The 27053-nt window shown below is 44.9% G+C and overlaps 1 protein-coding gene and 1 pseudogene across 5 annotated transcripts in view; both read right to left on the bottom strand.

Moving 5' to 3' along the window:
* Window positions 1–25194, bottom strand: part of mib2 (MIB E3 ubiquitin protein ligase 2) — a 249551-nt gene extending 224357 nt beyond the window's left edge. For 2 of the 5 annotated variants that reach the window (XM_059952405.1, XM_059952403.1), the window contains exons 1-2: window positions 25034–25193; window positions 6593–6756 (exon numbers count right to left, since the gene is read on the bottom strand). The gene's annotated coding sequence lies outside the window, so the exon portion shown is untranslated. Of the gene's footprint in view, window positions 1–6592; window positions 6757–15197; window positions 15316–25033 lie in introns of those variants that run through there. The other 3 variants (XM_059952408.1, XM_059952404.1, XM_059952407.1) reach the window with 3 other exon arrangements.
* On the bottom strand, window positions 1206–25121 carry LOC132381919 (uncharacterized; annotated as a pseudogene).
* Window positions 25195–27053: the final 1859 nt, after the last annotated feature.

The raw sequence follows: 27053 nt of genomic DNA, 5'->3' as shown, positions 1-27053 counted from the left end.
TGGGTGGAGAGAATAAGGGGCTGACAGTTGGAGGAATCAGATAGGAGAAGAAGGTGGAGCACGGAACCAAACAAAGGAGGTGGGGTTGCAGATGGGAACAATTAGGGAGAGGGGACCCAGGGAACAGTTAACATTGAAAATGTATTTGTGCTCCTTTCTGTAAGCGACATTGTACTGAGAAACAATATCCTACTTTAAGTTATTTTAGGATCAAATATTATTTCATATGATTGGAAAAGCATAAAAGAGAAAATGCTGGAAATACTCACCAAGTAGGAAGAGAGAAAAGCAGGTCAATAAGGTTTCAAGTCAACCAAAAACTGTCATCCTTAAAGGCTAACTGGGTTTCTTTTGCCACAGGTGCTGCCTATCCTGCTGAGCATTTCCAGCATATCCTGGTTTTAATTGTCTAACATGATTAACCACATATACATACTTGGATTCTTGCCAAACCAGGTGTTTCGCTTTTTCAATCTTTGTTTAATCATTTTCACATTTGGCATCTTTTATGTTCCCCAACCCAACTGTGCAAAACCAAAACCACTCCAGCTACACTTTACAATATTTACACATTGACACATCCACAAAATTCTCAAAGATACTTTAAAGTTTCCCCAAACCACTAATTTGGAACTGAAATGTACAGAAAAATCAACAATTCTGAATGAAAGAAATACAATCTTATCTTGGAGTTGGACAACATTTCAATCAATCCATGTAATCCACAGACTGTGCTCACCATTCCCAACATGAGGTGGCTTGTCAACATTGTGAACATCTCTGATTTCACAAACTCAGGAATCTGTCTATCACCCCTCCTCCCTGGATCCACTTATCACCTGCCAGCTCTTGCCCCTCCCCTTCCCTCTCACCTCTCTATACTGGCCCCATCCTGCAGTCCTGAACCCCAAACATCAAGCTGCCATATCCCTCCACAAATATTGCTCAACCTGGTGAATTTGTTACTCCAGATTCCAGCATCTGCAGTCTAGAATCTTCATTAAGCTTTTTTTCCACTACTCACCATTTTAAACCTATGCCCTGTGGCATTTTTGCTGTGTACATACATCTACTGATGCCTCTGGACACATCTTCAGTGATGTTCCTGGAATCATCGGGTGTTTCAGGTCTTTCAACATCAAACACCCTTCTCCAGGTGACCCAGCCAGGGCTGATCAGACCCCAGCTTGTGTCCAGATGGCTAACTACTTCTGACTCCATAGTTCCCCTCTCTTGAGCCACAGCCATCTTGAGGCTCTCTCTGCCACATCGGTGGTACTGCGGATGGCTCTCCACTTCCTCTCTCCCTCAATGACGAAATTGCTGTAGGCTCTGGCTAAGGAACGGGCTGCGAATCCCTTAAATCCAACCTCCACTGGGAGACACCTCGCTCTCCATCCAGCCTGCTGACAGTTGCCGACCAGTACTGTGTACTTGGAGAGCTTCCTTTCAAAGGCCTCTTCCAAACGATCTTCCCATGGGACTGTCAGCTCCGGCATCACCACTTGCTTGGTAGACTCAGACACAAGGACAATGTCTGGTCGCAGGGTGGGGTTGCAATATGGTTGGGGAACTTCAGCTACCGTTCGAGGTCCACCAACAGCTGCCAGTCCCTTGCAGACGTCAGGATGCCTGCAGATGTTCTTTTGGTGGGTATTGGCTGCTCCCCAGCTCTGACAAAGGCAATGGTCTGCTTGGAGGGTCGGGACCGCTTCGCCCACTCAACTCCTGCACTGATGGCTTCAGCGACGGTCTTCAGGACCTGATCATGCCTCCATTGGTACCGTCCCTCACCAAGTGCCCTTGTGCAGCCACTGAGGATGTGCTCCAAGGTTCCTCACTTGGAGCACAATGGGCACGCAGGTGACTCTACTATGCCCCATGGGCTTGGAAGCACATCATACACTGCCTGGATGAGAAATTGGATGTGGTGTGGCTCAGCTTTTCAAAGCTCTGACCAAGTAACTTTCCTCTCAACCGCATTCTACCATCATATCCAAGCTACCTGTTGCTTCATTCCCACCACCTTGCAGGTTCTCGTCTCCTCCACTGCTGTTCTCACCTCCTCCTGAACAAGGCGGCACCTTTCCTTCTCTCTGATGGTGTCCATTTGAGGAGTTGGAAAGGATCTTAGCCCAGCTCGGCCTCGCATGACCACTCTCACAAGCCTCCTGTGATGCAGCCTTGCCTCTACTTTCTGAACAGCTTCCTCTGCCCTCCACTTCCTGACAGTCCTCACTTGGATCTCTGCTCTAGTCACCTTCAGATCACTTGAGTCCCTGTACTGCACCACTTCTCTGGCTCTTGTTACCTTGAAATCCTCCTCCAAGAATTTGAAGGGCAGTTGCAGTATGTTGTGGTGTCCATAAGAGTGCGATGCTGCTCAGGCTCTTTGACAGCCCCAGCCATCTCTGAGGTGGTTGCTAACCCTCCTCTCTAAGGTTTCGACTGTCAAGATTGAAACTGCATAGACGAGGAGGAGCCACAGGATTCTGGGAAGAATACCATGCTGATACACCCAGGCTTTGAACTTCCTCGGTAGGCCAGACTTGTTCACAGATTTCAGCAAGCCATCCAGCTCGGCAAAGGTCTCCTAAATGAATGTCGTGTCCCTTAGAGAGCTGTCAAAAACCCTACTTAGGCTCTTGACCGGCTTTTCTGTGATAGTTGGGATGGCTGTGTCTGCGATGCTGAACCAGAACTTGTTCTCCACCTTCTCTTTCCTCAGCACCATAGATCTTGATTTGGCTGGTTTGGAATGCGTCCAGGCCCACTACACCAGCTTTCCGAGCCCCTGCAAGATCCACTGGCAGCCTGGGACTGATTCTGTGGTGACTGTGAGGTCATCCATGAATGCCCTGATGGGTGGCTGCCGTTGAGCGGAATTCACTCTGGGCCCTCTGCACTCTGTTTCAGCAGACTTAGTGAGCATGTTCATGGCTAGGGAGAACAGTGTCACTGAGATAGTGCACCACGTGATGATGCCGATTTCCACCTTGTGCCAGCTTGATGTAATTGTTCCTGAAGAGACCCTCATCCTGAAGTTGCTGTAATAATCAGCGATAAGTCTCTGATTCTACTGGGGACATGATGTTTGGTCAGTCTGAGCTGCACCAGCTTGTGCGGAATGGAGCCATATGCATTTGCCAGGTCGAGCCACAACACTGACAGGTTGCCCTTGTTCTCTCTGGCCTCCCTGGTGAGCTGTGTCACCACACTGGTGTGCTCCAGTCAGCTCGGCATCCCTGAAATGCCCCCCTTCTGGACTGATGTATCGATATAGGTGTTCTTTGCTAGGCAGGTGCGCAGCCGATTGGACGATCTTCACCTCGACACACAGCAGGGAGATGATGTGGAACTGGTCTATCGGGTGGCGTTTTCCTCCTTCGGGATCCACACCCCTTCAGCCATTCTCCACTGTTCTGAGATCTTCCTCCTTCTCCAGAAGACTCGCAGGATCTTCCACAGACGCAGCAGGAGTTTGGGGCAGTTCTTGTACACTTTGTACGAGGTGCAACTTGGTCCCGGAGCCGAGCTTGCCCTTGCTTTGCGGATGACCTCTCTGACTTCCTTTAGCCACAGCTCTGACATGTCGAACTGCACATCTGGTTCCGGGGGGTCTATTAGGATGTTGCACTCTCCCAACTCCTGCTCCCTTTCAGGATCATTGTAATGCCCTTGGAAAAAAAGATTCTGACTATCTACACCTCTCATAAACTTTAACAGGTCATCCCACAGCTTCTGATGCTCCAGGAAAAAAAATACTATCAAGGTTTAACTAAATAAAAAGCAAAGTTACCACAACAGCAAACAATTTTCCTGCACTTTTCAACCCACTGTTCCCTTAACTTGGCACCACCACTTTCTTCAATTCTTGGTCCCCGACACACAAAAGCACTTTCACACCATAACACCAGTTCAATTCTTCAATAAAACTTACTTTCCAGAATTCCCACAAATCCCTGCTTTACTGACACACCAAGCTTCACTCTCACCTTACTGCATATTAATATCAATAAAATCAGCTACTCATCACCATTTCCTCCAGTAGTGCCCAAAGCACAGCTGCCACTCCGTAATCTGGACTTCAATGCAAGAGAATGTTAAACATCACAGAGGCCTCATTTCCAAAAATCCACAAAACAAAATTCAACCCCATAAAAAAGCACAAAGAATTAATCATGCTCCAATTGTCATAAAAAGGTCACACTAAAGTATTCTGGTACCATAAAACTTCAGCCTTGATAAAGTATTATGCAAAGCATCAGCAATGTCACATTATCCTGCTGTCTCCATGTGGTAGACACTGCACTGCAAAGATCTAAAAATAGATGAGAGAAAGCCGCTCGTGGCCTGCTGAATACTCTAACTGATAATGTGGCCACTTCAAGGTTAGAAAAGGCAATTTATCAGGAGACTAGTTAAAAATATACAACAAATAGAAAATACAAAAAGTTGTACATTTAAATAGTCAACAAATAGTGACTACAAATTTAATAAATGTGTTTATTTAATAACTAAATAAAAATTTAAGAATTAAAAAATGAACCTTAACATCTTCAGGATCTTACTGTAGAATCAAGTACAATTCACCCCTTTTGGTAAGGACCAAGAAGGTACAGTCAAGCACCATTGATCCCTCTTGGTGAGAATAAGAAGGTATGGTCAAGTATGATGCATCCCTCTTGATTAAGCAATGGTCAAAGGAAGAAGAGAAGAACATGGAGAACTGCTTTGAGTTGGCAGACTGGACAATAATCAGGGATTCATCTCTGAGTCTGAATGAATACACCACAGTTGTCACCAACTTCATCAAGACCTACGTGGATGAGTGTGTGCCTTTGCAAACATACCAGACAGGCTGAAACTAAAAGCCATGGATGAACGGGAGATTCATAGTCTGCTGGGGGCTAGATCAAAGGCATTCAAGAATAATGATATAAACTACACAAAAAAATCCAGTTACAACCTATGGAAGGCAATTTAAAGAGCAAAAAATCAATTTTGATTGAAGTTAGAGATGCTATTAGACGCACATCAGTTCTGGCAGGTTTTGCAGGCCATTACTTCCTACAAAGCGAAACCTAACATCATGAATGGCTGTGATGCTTCTCTCCCAGATGAACTCAATACCTTTTATGCACGCTTTGAAAGAGAGGATAAAACTACACTTCTGCAAATCCCTGAAACATCTGGTTACCCTGTGATCTCTGTCTTGGAGGCTGACATAGGCATGGAAAACCTGCACCAACCAACTGGCGAGAGTGTTTGAGGACATCTTCAATCTCTCATTGCTTCAGAAAGGGGAAGTCAAGGGAACACACACCAGTCCTCATCGAGAGATCAGCAATAGAAAGGGTAAGCAGTTTCAAGTTAATGGGTGTCAACATCTCTGAGAATCTACCCTGAGCTGAACATATTGATGCAATTGAAAGAAAGCACAACAGTGGCTATATTTCACTGAGAGGATGAGGAGACTTGATATGTCACCAAAAACACTCACAAATTTCTAAAGACAGACAGACAGACTTACTTTATTGATCCTGAGGGGAAACTGGGTTTCGTTATAGCCACACCAACCAAGAATAGTGAAGAAATATAGCAATATAAAACCATAAATAATTAAACAATAATAAGTTAATTATGCCAAGTGGAAATAAGCCCAGGACCAGCCTATTGGCTCAGGGTGTCTGACACTCCGAGGGAGGAGTTGTAAAGTTTGATGGCCACAGGTAGGAATGACTTCCTATGACGCTCAGTGTTACATCTCGGTGGAATGAGTCTCTGGCTAAATGTACTCCTGTGCCTAACCAGTACATTATGGAGTGGACGGGAGTCATTGTCCAAATTGGCATGCAACTTAGACAGCATCCTCTTTTCAGATGAACCATGGAAAGCATTCTAACTGGCTCCATCAAAGACCCCCATCACCCAGGACATGCCTTTTTCTCATTGCTACCATCAGGGAGGTGGTACAGAAGCCTGAAGCTACACTCAACATTTCAGGTTCAGCTTCTTCCTCTCTGCCATCAGATTTCTGAATGGACAATGAATCCAAGAACACTACCTCAGTATTTTCCCCTCTTTTTACAATACATTAATTGATTTTTCTTTTTATTGTAATTTATAGTTTTTATAATGATGTATTAGAATGTACTGCTGCCACAAAACAATAAATTTCACAACATACACCAGTGATATTAAACCTGATTCTGATTCCCTCTCACCTGGTCTTTTTATCACCTGCCAGCTTGTACATGCCCTTCCCCACCTTATTATTCTGGCATCTGCCTCCTTCCTTTCCTTTTCAGTCCTGATGAAGGATCTAGGCCCAAAATATTGACTGTTTATTCCTCTTTCTGGATGCTGCCTGACCTGCTGAGTTCCTCCAGCACTTTGTGTGTGACACTAGACTTCATTGTTTCTGCATATATGGAAATTTTCAAAACAAATTTAATTTAGCAATGTATGACTCTGACAACAAACATTTTCAATAACAAATCACAATTATAATAAAACATGTAATTTTCCAGTCTAGCATACAGGCACGCGAACCTATAGGAAATTGTCATTGATACATAAATACACTCACCATGTACTGTTCGGTAAAGAAGTAACAAACGGGAAGAACATCCATTATTCTGGCGGGTTACACAAAAGATGCCTGTGGCAATTAAACACAGGTATAGCGTTCAACAGCGAACTGGATTCCGTTCTTCAGCAGCCAGTGGAATTACTGAATCTACTCAATATCACCTGCAAGTAAAAAGAACTCATCAAGCACCAAGTACTACAGTAAGTCAAATTCTCACTTCACAATTAATTAATGAACAGAGGTCTCACACACTTAAAGCAACAGTAACTTAAGAATATGTAGCCCTTCCTGCTATAACCTTATCACTCTGTCAGTTATGAAAGCAGATCTATAGAAACAATGGAAATGGCAGGATTCGGCCATCTAGCCCTTCAAATATGCCCTACATTTGTGAGCATAAGGTCTTAGAGGAGAGAAACAGCACCCAATGTCATCATATCCATTCTGACCACCAGTTCCCAACCTTGTTTATGCCATGGACCCCTACCATTAACTGGGGGGTCTATGGACCCCAGGTTAGAAACTGATTTATACTGAACCCATCTACCAGCACTTGATCAGAAGTCTTCTCTGCTTTGGTGATTCAAGTGCATGTCTACATTCTTGTTAACTGCTGTCCCCAGCACTGTTTTAGACAATGTATTCCAAACTCCAACAACCCTCAGGGTAGAAAGGTTCTTCCTCAGTTATCCTCTAAACTCTTACTCCCAATCCTAAACCTGTACCCTCATCTCAGACACCTCTGTTCAAGGGAAAAGTTTATTACTATCTACTCAAACTATACCCCTCATAATTTTGTACATCTCAATCAGGATCCTCTCAGTTTCCTCTGCGTCAGGGAAAATAAACCCATCCTATCTGATCTCTCCTCAACAATGAAACACTCATCACAGGCAACATCCGGTGCTATCATCTCCTTCAAATGGTGGCAACTAGAACTGTGCACAGTCTTCATCTTCTTCCCATGGTGAGGCAACCAATCATCTCCTCCCCATGGTGTGGCAACAAGAACTATGCACAGTTCTCCAAGGGTGGCTGAACCAAAGTTTTATGAAATGGACCAGATACTCTCTGTTCTTATCTGCTATGCTCTGATTAATGAGGCAAGTACTCCTTGACTCATTAGTAAGGTATTATAACACTTACCCATCAGGCTGGTATATGTCTAGGGGAAAAAGGAGATCCAGCCACTCACCAACCCACCTCCCGTACACACAGGTGCTGTGAGAATCGAGTTTTATGCCTCGCGCCCGCCAACAGTATCAAACCCACAACAAATACCGTTATGACATACACTTTAAAGAGTTTACTAAAATTAAAAGAGTAGTAGGCAATACAATATATATACAAGGAAAAAAACAAAAGGCGCCAACTTATCAAAGTTCAGTCTGTTTAGTGCACTCGTTGCAGCTCAATCAACGAACCATTCGACCCCTCGTCGCTTGCCTCCAACCTCCACGTCTTCGCACCTAGGACCACACCCGGGGGTCTACCGAGCAGTGCAGCGCACGTCCACCTTCCTCGACGTCTTCCTCCCGCACTCTCCTCCCACCAAAAAACCCGCGAAAACCCCTCCCCCAAGTTCCCAGCATCACAAGACACAATAACATTCCCCATTGATTAACAAATGAATACAATTACCATATCACCCATTCTAAAGTGAAACAATGGCGAGAGAAACACTTATCCAACAAAGAAGCATTCCTACTTGTAACAAACCAAAGAGGCCATTTTGAGTAACATACACAGGACATTGTACATTCTCTCCCCACCAACAAATGTCATGCCCTCATGGAAATACTGGAGTTCCCCAAAGCTTCTTGCAACACACAAAACCCAACCCCAGGTGCAGAAAGCAGTGACATAACTACCCAGAGCAGTAGAAATCACACTCGGTTCTCCCGGTACCATATATGTCAACCGCTCCGGGGGGCGCCTAATCCTCTGAGATCTCCATACCCCTTCTGCCCCACTGGGCTCCCTCGTCACCTGCGAACCCACTGTCTCGGACACCCCAGGTCTACCTGACAGACCCGCACCCCCTTCCTCACAGGGGTCCTCCCTCACCTGAGATCTCTCCGGCTCACGCTCGGGTTCCACCCTCTCTCCCACTAATGCAGGCTGCCTCTCCATCTGACCCTCAAGACCTTCCCTCCTCTCACCCAATTTAGTATGGGAAGGGCCAGGAGCCTCCTCTCCTGGTACTGGAGTACCAGCGAATGGGAACAGGGCCCACTCATCTGAGTCATCCTCCTCTGAATCGGTAGCCATTCCCGGGTGAGGGACCCGTCCCTGCTCTTCAGCAGCGGGCTTTTCCCGTTCTCCGCGCCCTCGCAGTGTCCTTGTACTGGGCGCAACCTCCCTCTTGGGCTCCTTATCCACCTGCACCGCTTGACCCAGTGGCAGCAGGTGATTCCTATGGAGTACCTTGATAGGCCCTTTTCCATCCTCAGGTTTCACCCGGTAAACGGGCAGGTTCGGCATCTGGCTCTCTATTACATAGGGGCTGGCCGCCCATCGATCTGCCAACTTGTGCTTACCAGGGAGTCCCAAGTTCCGTAAAAGGACCCGGTCGCCCGGTAATAATTGTACAAACTTCACCTTTCGATCATACCGCACCTTATTCTTCTGATTTTGTTTGGTAGCCGTCGCCTCGGCCAACTCATACGCCCGCTGTAACTCCCTCTTCATGTCGGACACGTACTTTAGATGGGACTTCCCGGGAAATTCGCCCACTCCACCTCCAAAACACACGTCAATGGACAATCTCGCTTCCCGCCCGAACATCAGATAATAGGGCGAATACCCTGTAGCATCATTGCGAGTACAATTGTAACAGTGAACCAATTGTCCAATATGACGACTCCACCTGCTTTTCTGCCCAATCTCCAGTGTCCCGAGCATATCCAACAGGGTCCTGTTGAATCTCTCTGGCTGAGGATCTCCCTGTGGGTGGTAAGGGGTAGTCCTGGATTTCTCAACCCCAAGCATAGTCAGTAATTCCTGGATAAGGCGGCTCTTAAAGTCCCGCCCCTGATCACTATGGATTCGCCTGGGAAGGCCGTAATGCACAAAGTACTTCTCCCATAGCACCTTCGCCACTGTCGTCGCCTTCTGATCCTTGGTGGAAAATGCCTGAGCATAGCGAGTGTAATGATCGGTGATGACTAAGACATTCGCGGTGTTGCTGGTGTCAGGCTCAATCGACAGGAAATCCATACATACCAGGTCCAGAGGTCCCGCACTCTGCAAGTGCGACAGTGGAGCCGCCAACGCTGGCAGGGTCTTCCTCTGGATGCAACGACGGCAACCCCTACAGTAATCTTCTACCTCCCCCCTCATCTGGGGCCAGTAGAACCGGTCTTTGAGTAATCCATAGGTCTTTTCCACCCCCAAGTGTCCAGAATCATCATGTAAGGCCTGGAGTACAGCCTGGCGATACTCCTCCGGCAGGACCAGTTGCCAACAGCGGGGTTGGTCCGGAGGCGCCGTTACCCGGTACAAGATTTTGTTCTTTAACTTCAACCGAGACCACTCCTTCAACAACAGAGACACGCATGGGTGTTTCGCCTTCTCAGCCAACGCCCCATCCCCCTTCTCGACCGCTCTCCACACTGTGCCAAGACCCGGGTCATTTTGCTGAGCAGTTGCCACTTCCCCCGGACTCAGTTCCGGCAACTGTTTAGTCCCCAGTGCGGTCAGGTCACAGTAAACTAGGGGTATGGCGTCGTCAAAAACCCCCAAATGGTCCACGGCTCGTTCCAGCCTTCCTCTTCCCTCGGCCTTCACGGTGATAGCAAACTGACACATCGCCTTCACTCCAGGGGCAGGGACACTCTCCCTCCTCGTCCCTCTCCTCCTCCCCCGGCTCCCGACGAGACAATGCATCCGCATCGACATTCTTGCTTCCGGGGCGGTACCTCAGGCTGAAATCATATACCGACAAGGCCGCCAGCCACCGATGTCCTGTGGCATCCAGCTTCGCCGAAGTCAAAATATAAGTGAGAGGATTGTTATCCGTTCTCACCTCAAACTTGGCTCCGTACAGGTAATCGCCCAGCTTGTCCACCACAGCCCACTTCAGCGCCAGGAACTCCAACTTGTGAGTGGGATAGTTTCTCTCCGATGGCGACAAGCTTCGGCTGACAAAGGCTACTGGTCTCAATGCTTTGCCATGCTCCTGGGTACAGAACAGCCCCGAGACCCTCTCGGCTGCCATCCGTGTGCAGCACATATGGCTTCTGGGGATTGGCAAAAGCCAACACCGGGGCCTGGGTCAGTGCCCTTTTCAAAGATTGGAACGCCTCTTCACATTGATCATCCCATCTCGAGCCAAAAGGTTCCGCCGGGTTCCAGTATCCTCCAGCGTCCTGCCTCTGGTTCCCCTGACAACACAAACGCTCCCTCCAAAACTTCTAGGCATTCCTCCACTGAGGCTCCAGGCTTCTCAGCTTTCAACTCCCGGACGGTTTTGGCTGCTAAGCCCCTCAAACTTCCCACCAATCGCTGCCTCTTCTCCTCCTCTGAGCCTGGCCATTCCTCTAACATCAAAGACGTATGCTCGATCCAGGTCTCATAGTCCACCTCCCCATCCAGAGTAGGCTTGGCTCCGGAGAACACCCCCAGCTTCAGCCGTGGCCTCTCGGCCACTCCCACCAGGGAATTAAGTGCGGCTGCCAGCTCCGAACCTTCCACCCTACCTAGGAAGCGGGGCTTAGTCACGACTCCCTCCTCCCACCTCCCTTTACTAGTGCCAGGCACCTCTCTGGGGTCCACCTCTAGCACTAACTCCTCCTCCGATGTCTCCTCAGCCTCATCCTTGTAGAAGTGGAGCCCCCACAGCCCCAACTCCCCCGGTACACTGACCGTCGCCGGCAGTTCCACCGTCCTGACTTCAGCACTCGTACGAACCAACACCCAGCTAGACTCTACCTCTTTACCACACTGTCTAGCTACCAATTCTACCTGCCCAATACCCTCCACCGAACTTAAACCCCTCACTATCGCATCTCCCGAAACTCGAAAATCCACTCCGCTCACTACGCATGCGTACTGTACTGGTACATCTTCAAACTGGCACCAACAAAAAATCTTATCTCTGTCCATCTCCGCTCTGCTGCCTGTGCGATTCCACAGCCCCTGACAATCCAATCCGGGATGAGCCTCCACAAATGTAACCCTTACCCACAGGCTGGTATATGTCTAGGGGAAAAAGGAGATCCAGCCACTCACCAACCCACCTCCCGTACACGCAGGTGCTGTGAGAATCGAGTTTTATGCCTCGCGCCCGCCAACAGTATCAAACCCACAACAAATACCGTTATGACATACACTTTAAAGAGTTTACTAAAATTAAAAGAGTAGTAGGCAATACTATATATATATATATATACATACACACAAGGAAAAAAACAAAAGGCGCCAACTTATCAAAGTTCAGTCTGTTTAGTGCACTCTTGGAGCTCAATCAACGAACCATTCGACCCCTCGTCGCTTGCCTCCAACCTCCACGTCTTCGCACCTGGGACCACGCCCGGGGGTCTACCGAGCAGTGCAGCGCACGTCCACCTTCCTCGACGTCTTCCTCCCGCACTCTCCTCCCACCAAAAAACCCGCGAAAACCCCTCCCCCAAGTTCCCAGCATCACAAGACACAGTAACGTTCCCCATTGATTAACAAATGAATACAATTACCATATCAGCCATTCTAAAGTGAAACAACGGCGAGAGAAACACTTATCCGACAAAGAAGCATTCCTACTTGTAACAAACCAAAGAGGCCATTTTGAGTAACATACACAGGACATTGTACAGTATGATAAGAATAGCGGTTAGCTAGCCCCAGCTTATCCTCAGACTGTGTTGGTCATTGTACAACTTGTATATCTACAGAATAGTTTTTCTTTATGTGTTAATGTTATTTTATCCACTGTATGTGATATATGTACTGTGCTTTGCACCTTGGTCCCTGAGAAACACTGTTTCCTTCAGCTGCATACATATGTATGGTTGAATGACTATAAACTTGAACTTGACACAAACCACACATTTCACTGTATGTTTTGATGTACGTGACGAATCAGGTTAAGAATTTTCTTTAGGTTTTCCTCACCATCTGAAAGGATGATAGTGTCAGGTCCTACAGGGTACAGTTTTAAGATGAGAGGGGAAAAGTTCAGAGGAGGCTGAACTCTATAACTTCAGGAAGTGTAATTTCTCAGTTGCCTATGTGGCTTTGGCTCAGTGTAATTGTTTTCCTGTGGCGACCCATTTCCTGGCACATCCGAACCGGCTCACAATTAGATAGCCTACGGGGGTTTGCGAGCACAGAGCTTTGGAGCCTCTGCGCCACGGGGGGCAGGTCGAGAGAGGCTTAAAAGTGAGGCTGAGGATTTCGAATAAAGTTTTTCCTTCGACTGCAGTTACCGACTCCGTGTCATAATTTTAGCGCTGCGTGTAGCACACCGCTACATTCCCCTCATTTTCCCTGCTGTAACATACCTTGTAAGAGCTAATATTTTTTGTGGATGATATTAAACTAATTGGCTGTGGTTCTCTACCCTGTTTCCCTCCCTTTTTAATAAATTAGTTAAGTTTGCCTTCTTCCAATCTAATACAGCCTTCACTAGACATTGAGAATATTGGAAAATTAAAACCAATTCAGTAACTAACTCATGGGCCACTTCTTTTAAGGCATCACAGATTGTTAATTACCAGAGCAACACACACAAATGCTGGAGGAACTCAGCAGGTCAGACAGTATCTATGGAAATGAATGAATAGTCAATGTTTTGGGCCAAGGCCCTTTATCAGGATCTGAAAGGAAGGGGGAGGACACAAGAATAAAAGAGAAGAGGTTAAGAGGCCAGAGTGGGGAATAGAAGGTTAATTACCTGAAGGATACTCCCCTGGGCAAGAGGTTCTGCACTGCACTCTATAATGCCTACATTGTTTAGCCTGTCTTCATACTCTCTTAACTGTTTCCATTGACCAAATCCCTCTCCCTCACCCTCCCTGAATCTTCATGAACTTCTATTGCCTCCTTCATAGCTGTGGGGAAACAGCTCTATTTTTCTAACTACAGATATAATCTAACCAGGATCTCCAGCATTTTCTATTTTAGAAAATGTTTGTTTCTATCTTAGCCTTTACTTGAACTTTCCACATCTGCAGTTTTTATAAATTTTTCCTATAGACAGCAGGTGTGGAAACAAGAAAATGGCAGATGAGTTAAACATGCAATGTAAAAGACATGGGCCACAGAAGACAGACACAGCTAACACCCCAGAAACTGCTATAAATCAGGTATTGGATGAGAGGGGGGAATTTATGAAAATTATAATCCCCAGGATACTGGTACTGAGAAAAATCATTGGATCTGACTGCTGATGTCCCAGGATTCTGAAGGACCACCCTGGCTTTCAAAAAAAGAGGTCTGTGATATAGCTGGTGAATTAATTCTAATTTTCCAAAATTCCCAAGATCCAAAGAAGGCTTGATTAGACTGGATGAAGACAACTGTAACTACCTAATTTATTGAAGATTGTTGGAAACATACAGCCAATTATCTAAAGATCAGTCACAGAAAAATACTAGTAGTTCCAAGATAAGTTATGGAATTTGAAAAAAAATAAGGCAATCAGGCAAAGTCAATTTGGTTTTACGAAAGGGAAGTTATGTTGATCAATTTCCTGAAGCTCTTGGAAGTGACAGTTTCTTCCCTGACTAGGGGAGACCAAAACTAGAGGACACGGGTTTAAGTTGAGAGGGGAAATATTTAAAAGAGGACCTGAGAGGTAACTTTCTCCACTCAGAGGTTGGTGTGCGTATGGAATGAACTGTTAGAAGTTGTAGAGGCAGGAAAGTTCAAGCTGATTGCTGTCATAGGGAAGTATACAGTGTACAAATGCCATTAAAAATTTGTTTTATGCAGCAGCACAGTATAAAAACGAGGACGAGAATAATTTAGCATAAATTATGCATAACTTACACCAGTAATTCCAACATTTAAAAGACATTTGAACGGGTACATAGATCAGAACAGTTGAGAGGGATTTGGGCCAAACCCAGGCAAATAAGCAACTTGGTTGGCAGGGATGAGATGAGCCAAAGGGACTGTTCCATGCTGTGTAACTCTAAAGATGTCTGACCTGACATGTAGATAAAGGGGAACCAGCAGATTTTCAAAAGGAATTCAATAATATGCCACATCAAAAGTTTTTGTCAAATATAAAAGCTCATGGCGTGGGAGGCAACACGTTGGCATAGTTACCAAACTTGCTGACGACACTAAGATATTTCTGGAGACAAATTTTGAATTCATATTCTTTCATAGCATAGAGTCAGAGAGAAATACAGCACAGAAACAGGCTCTTCGGCCAGTCAGAGAGGCAATCATCTACTACCACTCTCCAGCTTCTCCCACAAAGGAGGACTTAGCCATTGAAAGCAAAGTCTATAAACTTCAGGGCAGAGGTAGACAGATTCCTAATGAGCAAGGTTACTGTGTGGACAATGGAGTGCAGAGCTGATCTTGAGGAACTGAAATTATCTACTTCCATATCTGATTCATATTTTATATGAAAATTCTTAGTAACAAGCACCTTCACTCTGGCTTTGCCAGCTTTGGGTCAGAAGGTTGTGAGCTCACAGCTGAGACCCAGAGCACAACAATCTAGCCAGCTCTCCCTGGGAATGCTCAATATCATAAGGTTCTGCTCTCCTGGATGGATGCAGACAATCCAGGCACATCTTCCTTGGGTGTGCAAGATGATATCCATCTACCAACATCACAAAAAGAGAAAACTGTCGTCACTTAGATGTTTGTGAAAAATGTGGTCTACAATAATTTATTGCATTTCCTGTATTACCAAAAATAGGCCTTTTTTCAAAAAAAATTAGAATTACTTCAAAAATACTTGCACATCAAAATACTAAACACCTATCATGTCTGAGATCTATAGAAGGTCTTAAAAAACAAAGTAATGATGCACATTGAACAATCTCTCCAAAGATTTTGCCGAGGCTTAAAGATACTGTACGTTTACTCATTAAAAACTTTGCAAACTTCTGAAAACTGGATTTAAGTGAATCACAACTTGATCTTATTGCCTCATCAGCATCTTAAAAAACCTGAGGTTAGCATATTTAAATACGAATTGCTTTAAAATGTACAGTTAACCCCTTTATTACAGTGGCAGGGTTCCTAGTAAACAGTCCATAGTGCAACTTACCATAACTTGAAGAAAATTAATTTTAGTGTTGACGAACATTATTTCACACAAATTTCATAAGGGTGAGTCTTCAGAGTCACAAAGCACTACAGCATGGAAACATGTCCTTCAACCCTTCTAGTCCGTGCCAAATTCTAATCTGCTAGTTCCAGTGAGGGCTCCTAGACCACAGACTTTCATATCCCTACCATTCATGTATTTATCCAAATTACTCCGAAATGTTGAAATCGACTCAGCATCTGCCACTTCTGCTGGCAGCTCATTCCACACTGACACCACCCTCTAAGTTAAGAGGTTCTCCTTAAGTATTTCACCTTTCACCCTTAACTCCCTTAACCTTTCACCCTTAACTGTGGTGTTCCGCAGGGGTCGGTGTTGGGACCCCAACTCTTTGCAATCTATATTAATGATTTGGAGAAAGGGACTAAGTGCAACGTATCGAAGTTTGCAGATGACACAAAAATGGGAGGGTGTAATGAGTGCAGAGGACATTGAAACCCTGCAGGGGGACATAGATAGGCTGAGTGATTGGACAGACATTTGGCAGATATAATACTGACAAGTGTGAGGTCTTGCACTGTGGCAGGAAAAATAATAGAGCAAGTTATTGTCTAAATGGAGAGAAACTGGAAAGTGCTTCTGTGCAAAGGGATCTGAGGGTCCTGGTGCAGGAAACACAAAAAGTTAGTATGCAAGTGCAGCAGGTGGTCAAGAAGGCCAATGGAATGCTGGCTTTTATTGCTAGGGGGATGGAGTATAAGAACAGGGAGGTCTTACTGCAGTTGTACCGGGTATTGGTGAGACCACACCTGGAGTACTGCGTGCAGTTCTGGTGTCCATATTTAAGAAAGGACATACTGGCTCTCGAGGCAGTGCAGAGAAGGTTCACTAGGTTAATTCTGGGAATGGGTGGGTTGATGTATGATGAGAGGTTGAGTAGATTGGGACTCTACTCATTGGAGTTCCGAAGAATGAGAGGCGATCTTATTGAAACATATAAGATTGTGAAGGGGCTTGATCGGGTGGATGCGGGGAGAATGTTCCCAATGATGGGTGAAACTAGGACTAGGGGGCATAATCTTAAAATAAGGGGATGTCGTTCCAGGACTGAGATAAGGAGAAATTTCTTCACTCAGAGGGTAGTGGGGCTGTGGAATTTACTGCCCCAGAGAGCTGTGGAAGCTACTACACTCAATAAATTCAAAACGGAGATAAACATTTTCCTGGATAAAAATGGCATTAGGGGATACGGTGAGCGAGCAGGTAAGTGGACATGAGGCTAGGTTTAGATCAGCCATGTGATCTCCTGGACCAGTTTTCGATAGCCTGGATGGGTCGGAGAGGAATTTTCCAGATTTTTTCTCCTCAATTGGCAAATCGTTTTTTTTCCCCCGGGTGATCACATGGGTTTGGGCGGGATGAATAATAAAATAAAATGGGTGGCATGGTGCCCTGGTGGTTGGCACTGTTGCCTTATGGGATTCGGTGAAAACTAGAGTTAAGATTGGATCAGCCATGATCTTGTTGAATGGCGGAGCAGGCTTGAGGGGCCGATTGGCCTACTCCTGCTCCTATCTCTTATGTTCTTATGTTAACTCATGACCTTTGGTTGTAGTGTCATCCAAACTCAGCAGAAAAAGCCTGCTTGCATTCACCCTACCTATATCGCTCAATTTTGTATATCAAATCTCCCCACATCCTCTACACTCCAGGGAATAAAGTCCTAACCTATTCAACCTTTCCCTATAACTCAGGTCTTTAGGTCCTGGCAACATCGTTGTAAATTTTCTCAGGACTCTCAATTTTATTGATAGCTTTCCTGTTGGTAGGTGACCAACACATCACACAACACTCCAAATTAGGTCTCACCAGTGTCTTATACAACTTCAACATAACATCCCAACTCCTGTTCTCAATACATTGATTTATGAAGGCTAATGTGTCAAAAGCTCTTTACGCCCTAACTTTTTATTCTGTATCCCAGATTTTTTGCTAATGAAATAAAGTCTACAAGCATGAATCCCAAAGTGCTTTAATTCAGAAGTTGCCCATATAATTGTAATTGAAAGAATGTGATGAGGCACATGCAAAGATAGCAATATTCATTTACTGTATAAGTATTCTAAGCATTATTAATTATAAATATTTAGTTAAAAGTCAATTGCTCCATCAGTTCAATGCTAACTCACATCTCCATTCACACCATTAGACCACACTTGGAATATTCAGTTCTGGTCGCTTCATCAGAGGAACAATGGATCTGATGCCCAATGTTCAGATGATTTCCACATGATTACACCAATCATTTATCATTTTCCAGTATCATTATCAGAAGACCATAAGACATAAGAGCAGAATTAGGCAATGTGGCCCATCAAATCTGTTCCGCTTTTCCTTCATGGCTACTTACTATCCCTCTCAACTCCATTCTCGTGCCTTCTCCCCGTAACCTTTGACACCCTGACTAATTAAGAACCTATCAACCCTTCCTTCAGATCAGTTATTTAATTAATTTCATGCACATGGTACAACAGATTAAATCAGAGACAGTTAACAAATCTATTAGCAATTCCTAATTAACCAACATATTCTACGGTTCAATTTTAGAAAACGGAGCAAGAACTATAATCAAGTCACATGGATGGTTTCCAATCTTTCAACTTTTTTTAAAGTTTAAGAAATGATTTACATGAATAGTTTTTGATGTTATTAACATCATACACATAATTTATAAACACACAGCTTTGCTGGTGAAATGAAGAGACAGAAAAACAGTCCAAGCCTCACCCCTGCTCTGCTGTTGAATGAGTTCGCTCCAACTTTTGCTTCAGCTCCTGCATTAACATCACATCCTTGATTCCCATCTGCTCCATGCTCATTATCCTGACTGGCTGCATCACAGCCTGGCACGGAAACACCGTTCAAGGACCTCCGCAATATAGCATCTAGGCCAAGCACTTCTTGCACTACTACCATCGGGCAGGAAATGCAGAAACCTTAGATCCCACACCACCAGGTTCAAGAAGTTACCCTTCAAATGTCAGGCTCCTGAACCAGCATGGATGACTTCACTCACCTCAACACTAAACAGATTCGACAAAGACTTTCAAAGACTCTACAACTTATGTCCTCAGTATCTTGTATTTGGCACAATTTATCTTCTTTTGAACATTGCTTGTTTGTCCATTTTTACATTTAGATTTATCATAAATTCTAGTGTATTTATTTTCCTGTAAATGCCCACAACAAAATGGTGACATACATGTACTTTGATATTAAATTTACTTTGACATTGTTCCAGAGGTCAAAGCAGCCCTGCATTATCAGAATGTAATTACCAAACCTGAAAACATTACTTTAGTCACAGGGATGATGAAACAGCTTAACATTTCAACAACAAAATGCACAAGTTACCAGGAGAGTGGATGAAGGCAAGGCAGTGGATGCTTTCAACATGTACTTTAGCAAGGCATTTGACAAGGTTAAGGACCTCCAGCACCCAGGGCATGCCCTTTTCTCACTGTTATCATCAGGTAGGAGGTACAGAAGCCTGAAGGCACACACTCAGCAATTCAGGAACAACTTCTTCCCCTCTGCCATCCAATTCCTAAATAGACATTGAATCTTTGGACACTACCTCACTTTTTTTTTAATATACAGTATTTTTGTCTTTGCACATTTTAAAAAATCTATTCAATATGTGTAATTGATTTGCTTGTTTACTATTAAATATTTTTATTTTATTTATTATTTTTCTCTCTCTGCTAGATTATGTTTTGCATTGAACTGCTGCTGCTAAGTTAACAAATTTCATGTCACATGCCGGTGATAGTATACCTGATTCTGATTCTGAAGGATAGCTAGCTTGGCTTTATATGTGATAGATCATGTCTAACCAATCCTAAGGAGTTTTTTGAGGGAGTTATCAGGAAATTTGATGAAGGCATGGCAGTGGATATTGTCTACATGGACTTCAGTCAGGCATTTGAAAAGGTCCTACATGGGAGGTTGGTCAAGAAGGTTCAGTTGCTCGGCATTAAAGACGAGGTAGTAAATTGGATTAGACATTGGCTTTGTGGGAGAAGCCAGAGAGTGGAAGCAGAGGGTTTCCTCTCTGCCTATTGGCCTGTGACTAGTGGTGTGCCACAGGGATCGTTGCTGGGCCCTTTTTTTGTTTGTCATCTACATCAAAGATCTGAATGATAATGTGGTGTTAACTAGATCAGCAAATTTGCGGATGACTTCAAGATTGAGAGTGTAGTGGACAGAGATGAAGGTTACCATGGCTTGCAAAGGGATCTGCATCAGCTGGAAAAATGGGCTGAAAAAATGGCAGATGGAATTTAATGCCAACAAATGTGACGTTCTGCGCTTCAGTATGACTAACCAAGATAGATCTTACATAGTGAACAATAGAACGCTGAGGAATATGGTAGAACAAAGGGATCTGGGGATACAGGTCCATAATTTGTTGGAATTGGTATCACGGGTAGACAGGATCATAAAGAAAGCTTTTGGCATATTAGTCGTCATAAATCAATGTATTGAGTACAGGAGATGGGATGTTATATTGAAGTTGTACAAAATATTGGTAAGGCCTAAGAGGTAAATAAGTTTGAAAGATAACAGAGAAAATTTACAAGTATGTTGCCAAGTCTGGATGATTGAGTAGGTTAGGATTATATTTCTTAGAATGTAGAAGATTGAGAGGAGATTTGAAAGAGGTGTACAAAATTATGAAGGGTATAGATAGGGTAAATGCAAGCAAGCTTTTTCCACTGAGGTTGGGTGGGACAACAACCAGAAATCATGGAACTGGGGGTGAAAGGTGAGAAATTTAAGGGGAACAAGAGGGGAAACTTCTTCACTCAGAGGGTCATGAGAGTGTGAAATGAGCTGCCTGCACAAATGGTGCATGCAAGCTCAATTTCAACATTTAAGAGAAGTTTGGACAGCTACATGAATGGTGGTCTCAGTGCAGGCTGATAGGAGTAGGCAGGTTAAATAGTTTCGGCATGGATTTGATGGACCGAAGGACCTGTTTCTGTGCTGTACTTCCCTATGAATCCATGACAGGAATATGTGACTGAACCAGTCATCATTTTAGAAGGGGGAGATGGTTGTCACTGTATAAATAACACAAGTCTCTTCCAATTCCCTGGTAACTGGACAACCAACTGTTCAGGAGGATGGGAGGGACTGGAGGCGTCCCTATCCCATACGTGTCTGGGGAAGTCGGATTGATGGCTTTAGTCCTGTACACTGAAGTTTGAACAAATCTTTATCCAGTTCCACAGCTGAGAAAGTTATTTTTGGAACCATGAAGCAAAAAAGGAAAAATCAGGTTTATTGACAAGACCACTGACGTCTTGTCACTAGGACAGCAAACTGCTTATGTTTACCTGTGCTGCATACTTCACATGCACTTTGAATTATATTTTAACTTATTTGTGGCCATAATTTGGTTTCTGTGCTCTGTGTGACATATGTTTTGTGAGTACACCATGGCCCAGAGGAATGTTGCTTCATTTGGTTGTACCTATGTACAGTCAGATGTCAATGAACTTGAACCCAACTTGTGAAAGCCCATAGTTCTGAAGAGACAGAGGGTTGCCTTCTAAAGAAGTTCAGATACAAACTTCTGTGGGCACTGAAATATGACCAAGTGTTATCGTGGGACAGTTTTACCAAACAATCTCCACACTGAAAATATCCTTGTTGCATCTTAGGTAACCTGCTGTAAACATTTTGAATGCAAACAAGAATTAAATCAGCATTGCCTGAATGAGCGTGCTGACAGCATCTCACTGACTACAATCAGGTCACATGAAGTGTGGTATCAGTACTTCTCCAGGGGGAGAGTGCAAAGGGATCTCTCCAAGGGCACAGGCACAGTTGCCTTGGGAATGAGCTGAATATGTGGTCATCTGGTGAATGAGGCAGGTGAGGAAGAAGAGTATTTCCTTTGTTCACACAAGCTATGGAAAAAGAACAGGCAGAATGTGGAATAGAGCCAGAGTAACTGTTCCCTCACACTATGGACTCACTTTCAAAGACTTTTCATCTCATGTTCTCAATATTTATTTCTCATTTTTTACTATTTCCTTTCTTTTTGTATTTGCAGTTAGTTGTTTTTTTATATATTGGTTGTTGACTGTCCTGTTGGGTGAGGTCTTTCATTGATTCTATTGTTTCTTGTGTGTACAGTGAATGCCCACAAAAATGAATCTCAGGATTAGAAACGGTCACATACAAGCACTTTGAAATCCAATTTACAGTAAACTTTGGAACGTAGGAGCTATAAACATTGAGATCAGGGAGTTGAAAAATGACACAAGATGGTCAGAAGAGGGTGAAGAGGGAAGAATAAAGAGGGGCAAGCACTTTCGACTGTCGCAGGGGTGGGGGGGGCTGACCCTCAGCAGCGTCAGTGGGGGATCCAACCCTTTGCAGTGTCAGGGGGGTCCGGCCGTTTGCGACGTCGGGGAGGGGTCCGGCCGTTTGCGACATCGGGGGGGGGGGGTCTGACCCTTTGCAATGTCGGGGGGCTCTGACCGCTTGCAATGTCGGGGGGGGGGGTCTGACCGCTTGCAATGTCGGGGGGGGGGGGTCTGACCGCTTGCAATGTCGGGGGGGGGGTCTGACCGCTTGCAATGTCGGGGGGGGGAGTATGACCGCTTGCAATGTCGGGGGGGGTCTGATCGCTTGCAATGTTGGGGGGGGGTCTGACCGCTTGCAATGTCGGGGGGGGGGGTCTGTCCACTTGCAATGTCGGGGGGGGGGTCTGACCGCTTGCAATGTCGGGGGGGGGGTCTGACCGCTTGCAATGTCGGGGGGGGGGTCTGTCCGTTTGCAATGTCGGGGGGGGGGTCTGACCATTTGCAGTGTAAGATTATGAGAAGCATAGATGGAGTAGACAGACAGCATCTTTTTCACAGTGTTGAAATTTCTAAGACGGGGACATGCATTAAGGGTGAGGGAGTGATTTTACAGATGTGAGGAGCAATTTTTTTTTAAACACAGAGAGTGGAGGGTGCCTGGGTGGTGACAGAGACAGATATATTGGGGACATTTAAGAGATGTTTAGATAGGAACACAAACGTGAGGAAAATGGAGGGATATGGACGCTGTGTAGGCAGGACGGATTAGTTTAGTTGGCCACTTGATTATTGATTTACTTGGTTCAGCGCAACAGTGTGGGCCAGAGGACCTGCTTCAGTGTTGTACTGTTCTACATTCCTCCTCTTGAGAGCACTGATGTACTGAGGGATCGTGGGCAGAGGACAGCAATGAGGTTGCATAGAGTGGTAAAGAAGGTGCATAGATCAGCTCCTGCCTGGAGTTTAGGAACTGGAAGGTTAGGCTGCGATTGTATAAAACCTTGTTTCAGCTATATTTGGATTTGTGTGTGCAGTTCTGGTCTCCCCATTATAGGAAAGAGGAGGCGGCTCTGGAGAGGGTGCAGAACAGGTTCACCAGGATGTTGTTTGGATTAACTGTATGAGGAAATTGAACTAATTTTAATCGTAAACACAAGAGATACTGTAGATGCTGGAAATCTTGAGCAACACTGACAAAATGCTGAAGAAACTCAGTGAGAATGGTTTTCTCTGTAGTATCAGAGGCTGAGGGGCAAACATACATAAAATCACAAGAGGTATAGATATGGTAGATGTTTCCGCCAGGATGGAAGAGGGCAAAGGCTTAAACAAATCAGCTGATTTTAATATTCCTATACATTGTGTGAATATTCAACAGTTCAGTCCTGAAGAGTCTTGGCCCAAAAGATCAACCATTTATTCAGTTACATAGGTGCTACCTCACCTGCTGATTTCTTCCAGCATTTTGTGTTAGTTTAGAATATTTCAGTGTGTCGGAGAGACACAGACAGAACCAATCACCCAACATAGTTGGAGCGGCACTGTAGTGTTGTATCTAGCGTAACACGTGACAGTGACCTGGGTTCAATTCCTGCTGCTATCTGTAACAATCTTGTACATTCTCCCTGTGACCATGTGTGTTTCCTCCAGATGCTCCGGTTTTCTCCCACATTCCAAAAAACACAGGGATTAGTAGGTCTATTGATCACTTGATGTATTTGGGCAGCGTAGCTGATTGGGCCAGAAGGGCCTGTTATAATAATCTCAAAATAAATAAACACTTTCTTTAGTATTTGTAACAACATTATTGTACTGAAGCTTTAAATTATTCTTAAAACGTTGCTGAACAAATTGCCCTCCTCCTCGTAGACAATAACCAGATACTGGTATTTACATCTCAAAGTACCCTTCTCACTGATTCACATTATATGATACATCCTTGTCTATTAAACTCCAGCAGCTCTACAAACCACAAAACCCCAGGAAAACAACACCAAACGAAAGCCTCAGACTATCCACACCATCATTCCTCCGTAACGAAGGACTTAATCAGAACAGGGTTCATGTAACTGGATCCTGCAGAAGATGCAGCAGGGAGAGCCCAGGGTTTCAGGATTGACAGTTGCCCACGATTTTAACACTTATTCCACACTGTGCCCAAAACAATGAATTCAAAACAAAATAATTCACAAGTGAAATCCATAGGTAAAGAAACACAGTTTTTAATGTTTTTTAACCATTACCTAGTGCTGTGGGAATTAGGGAAAAGTGGAAGTGGATATTTTAGTGGTAATAATCTTGTCCCATGAGGGGAGGCAGGAATGAGCAGTTCCACGCCGACTCTCACAACTGAGAAGCAAGACACAAAGTCCCCCACCCCATCCACTCACCCTCCCCAATGACTCTTCCATCACTACCAGCCCCACACCTCCCCAATGCCACCACCCCTTCTCCGAAATGCCTCACTCTCTGCACCGATCCCGCCACCACTTTTCCAATTACCTCGCCCTTAAACAGTGGACCCAGCCTCACCAACTCCCCGCCCCTGGACGTGAGGTGCACCCTCTACCCCCACCCTCACCCCCGTCACCTCACCTCAACCCCACACTCTCCTCATCCTTACCTCCCTTCCCCCATACTCCCCTCTAGACCCAACCCCGGCAATGCCCTTTACCCACACCACCCTCCACTGCACTACCACTGCCTTTCCTCTCTCTTGCCTCCCCGCAGCAGCCTTCTCCCCTGCCTCCAACCGCTCAGGCCCCAGGCCCTAGGCCTCGGCCCTCGGCGCCGGGCGAGCCCGCGGGAGGGGCCGCCGTCACTCACCCGCCATCCCGGCGCCTCCGCACAACGTTCCGGCGCGGCGGCTCTCGGGGGGAAGCATTAACCGCACGGAGCGCCCGCTGACCCGCATAGAGCGGTTTCAGCAGCGCGTCGCCGTAAAAGATCCCCCGGTGCCTTGTCCTCCCTCCCAGCCGGAAAACGGAACCAGTCCCACCCCTTGTTTCATTAATTCTACTCGGTGATTCATTTACAAATAATGAACTTGTCAAACAGTTTAGTAGGGAGAAGCAAGGTGGAAAGGACGTAGGATCTGTAGTAGTTCGAGCCATTAAAGGTAATATTACATCTCAGAGAGACCAGATAGAAAACAAACTGACAGCGGGTTCGTAAAGACCAAAACGATGAAGTAATGCCTGATATTAGTACTAGGGTTCTGAGGAAGGTTTTCGACCGGAAACGTCGGCTCTTCTTTCCCTCCATAGATAATTGCCTAACCTGCCGAGTTTATTCAGCATTGTGTGTGTATCGTTCTGGATTTCCAGCATCTGCAGATTCTCTTGTGAGTAGGGCCAAATAGTTACCCTCAGTTTTAGCCCCAAGTGCCTCAATGTAGCCAGAGAAGGCTGTTCGTCGAGCTTACGTGAACATCATTGGAGTACTGTAGGAGACCAAGAGATACAAAGACCTGGGGATACGAATTGACGATAAACTGGACTGGTCAAAGAACACTGAGGCTGTCTACAAGAAGGGGCAGAGCGATGGTCAGTGCTATCATGTTTGCTGTTGTGTGCTGGGGCAGCAGGCTGAGGGTAGCAGACACCAACAGAATCAGCAAACTCATTCGTAAGGCCAGTGATGTTGTGGGGGTGGAACTGGGCTCTCTGACGGTGGTGTCTGAAAAGAGGATGCTGTCCAAGTTGCATGCCATCTTGGACAATGACTCCCATCTACTCCATTATGTACTGGTTAGGCACAGGAGTACATTCAGTCAGAGACCCATCCCACCGAGATGTAACACTGAGCGTCATAGGAAGTCATTCCTACCTGTGGCCATCAAACTTTACAACTCCTCCCTCTGAGTGTCAGACACCCTGAGCCAATAGGCTGGTCCTGGACTTATTTACACTTGGCATAATCAACATTATTATTTAATTATTTATGGTTTTATATGGCTATATTTCTTCACGCAGCTGTAATGAAACCCAATTTCCCTTGGGATCAATTAAGTATGTCTGGCTGTCAGTCAGAGTGGGAGTGGGGCAGGGAATTAAAGCTCAGGGTCACTCTGGACGACTGAACAGAGTTTGAATGGCTGTAGAACATCTCCACTTTCTTGCTGAGTGCTTCTTGATGTTATGCAATGTGTGCAAAGCTAAGGATAACGGTCTAAATATAAACAACCAAAGGTGAATGTATCTAATGTATGTAATAATACTATATGTATCAAATAATGTATGTAGTTATGTATCAATATAGGACAAGTCAACTATTATGATTTGTAATGTTTATTACTAAGTCGTGCACAAAGAAAGGGAAAAATACTGAGACAGTGTTCATAGGCTCAATGTCCCTTCAGAAATCTGATGACAGAGGAGAGGAAGCTGTTGCTGAAACATTAAGTGTGTCTTTAGGCTCCTCTACCTCACTGACATAGATCTCTAATTTACCAAGAACAGGATCTCACACACACAAATGTGACAATCACCACAGAGTCTGTCTTTTAGTCATAGCATTTATTTTCCCCAATTTTAGGTAAATATGGAATGTGCAAAATCAAACCCTTTCTGTTTTTGTGGGGTTTTTTAAAATTCAAATTGTGTAACATAAAAACAATAGCAATATTTCTGAAACAAGGTCCAGTGTAAATTGTGAATTTGTGTGTTTCTGTGGTATTTCAATCAGTGCCTCTGTAGATGAATATATATCAGACCAATGACAGGCAGCAGTTCAGGGAGAACCAGAACTTTTTTTTTGTACGCACTGTATGCTATTGTAAAAGTCTGAATCAATTTTTTTTTAACTTCTAGGTCATACTCTCTTAAGAACAATGCTGAGGCTTCAT

The sequence above is a fragment of the Hypanus sabinus genome, chromosome 27, assembly GCF_030144855.1.
Source record: "Hypanus sabinus isolate sHypSab1 chromosome 27, sHypSab1.hap1, whole genome shotgun sequence".
Taxonomy (NCBI): Eukaryota; Metazoa; Chordata; class Chondrichthyes; order Myliobatiformes; family Dasyatidae; genus Hypanus; species Hypanus sabinus.
Note: the sequence above shows the minus strand (reverse complement) of the source record. Positions and strands in the feature narration are given on the sequence as shown.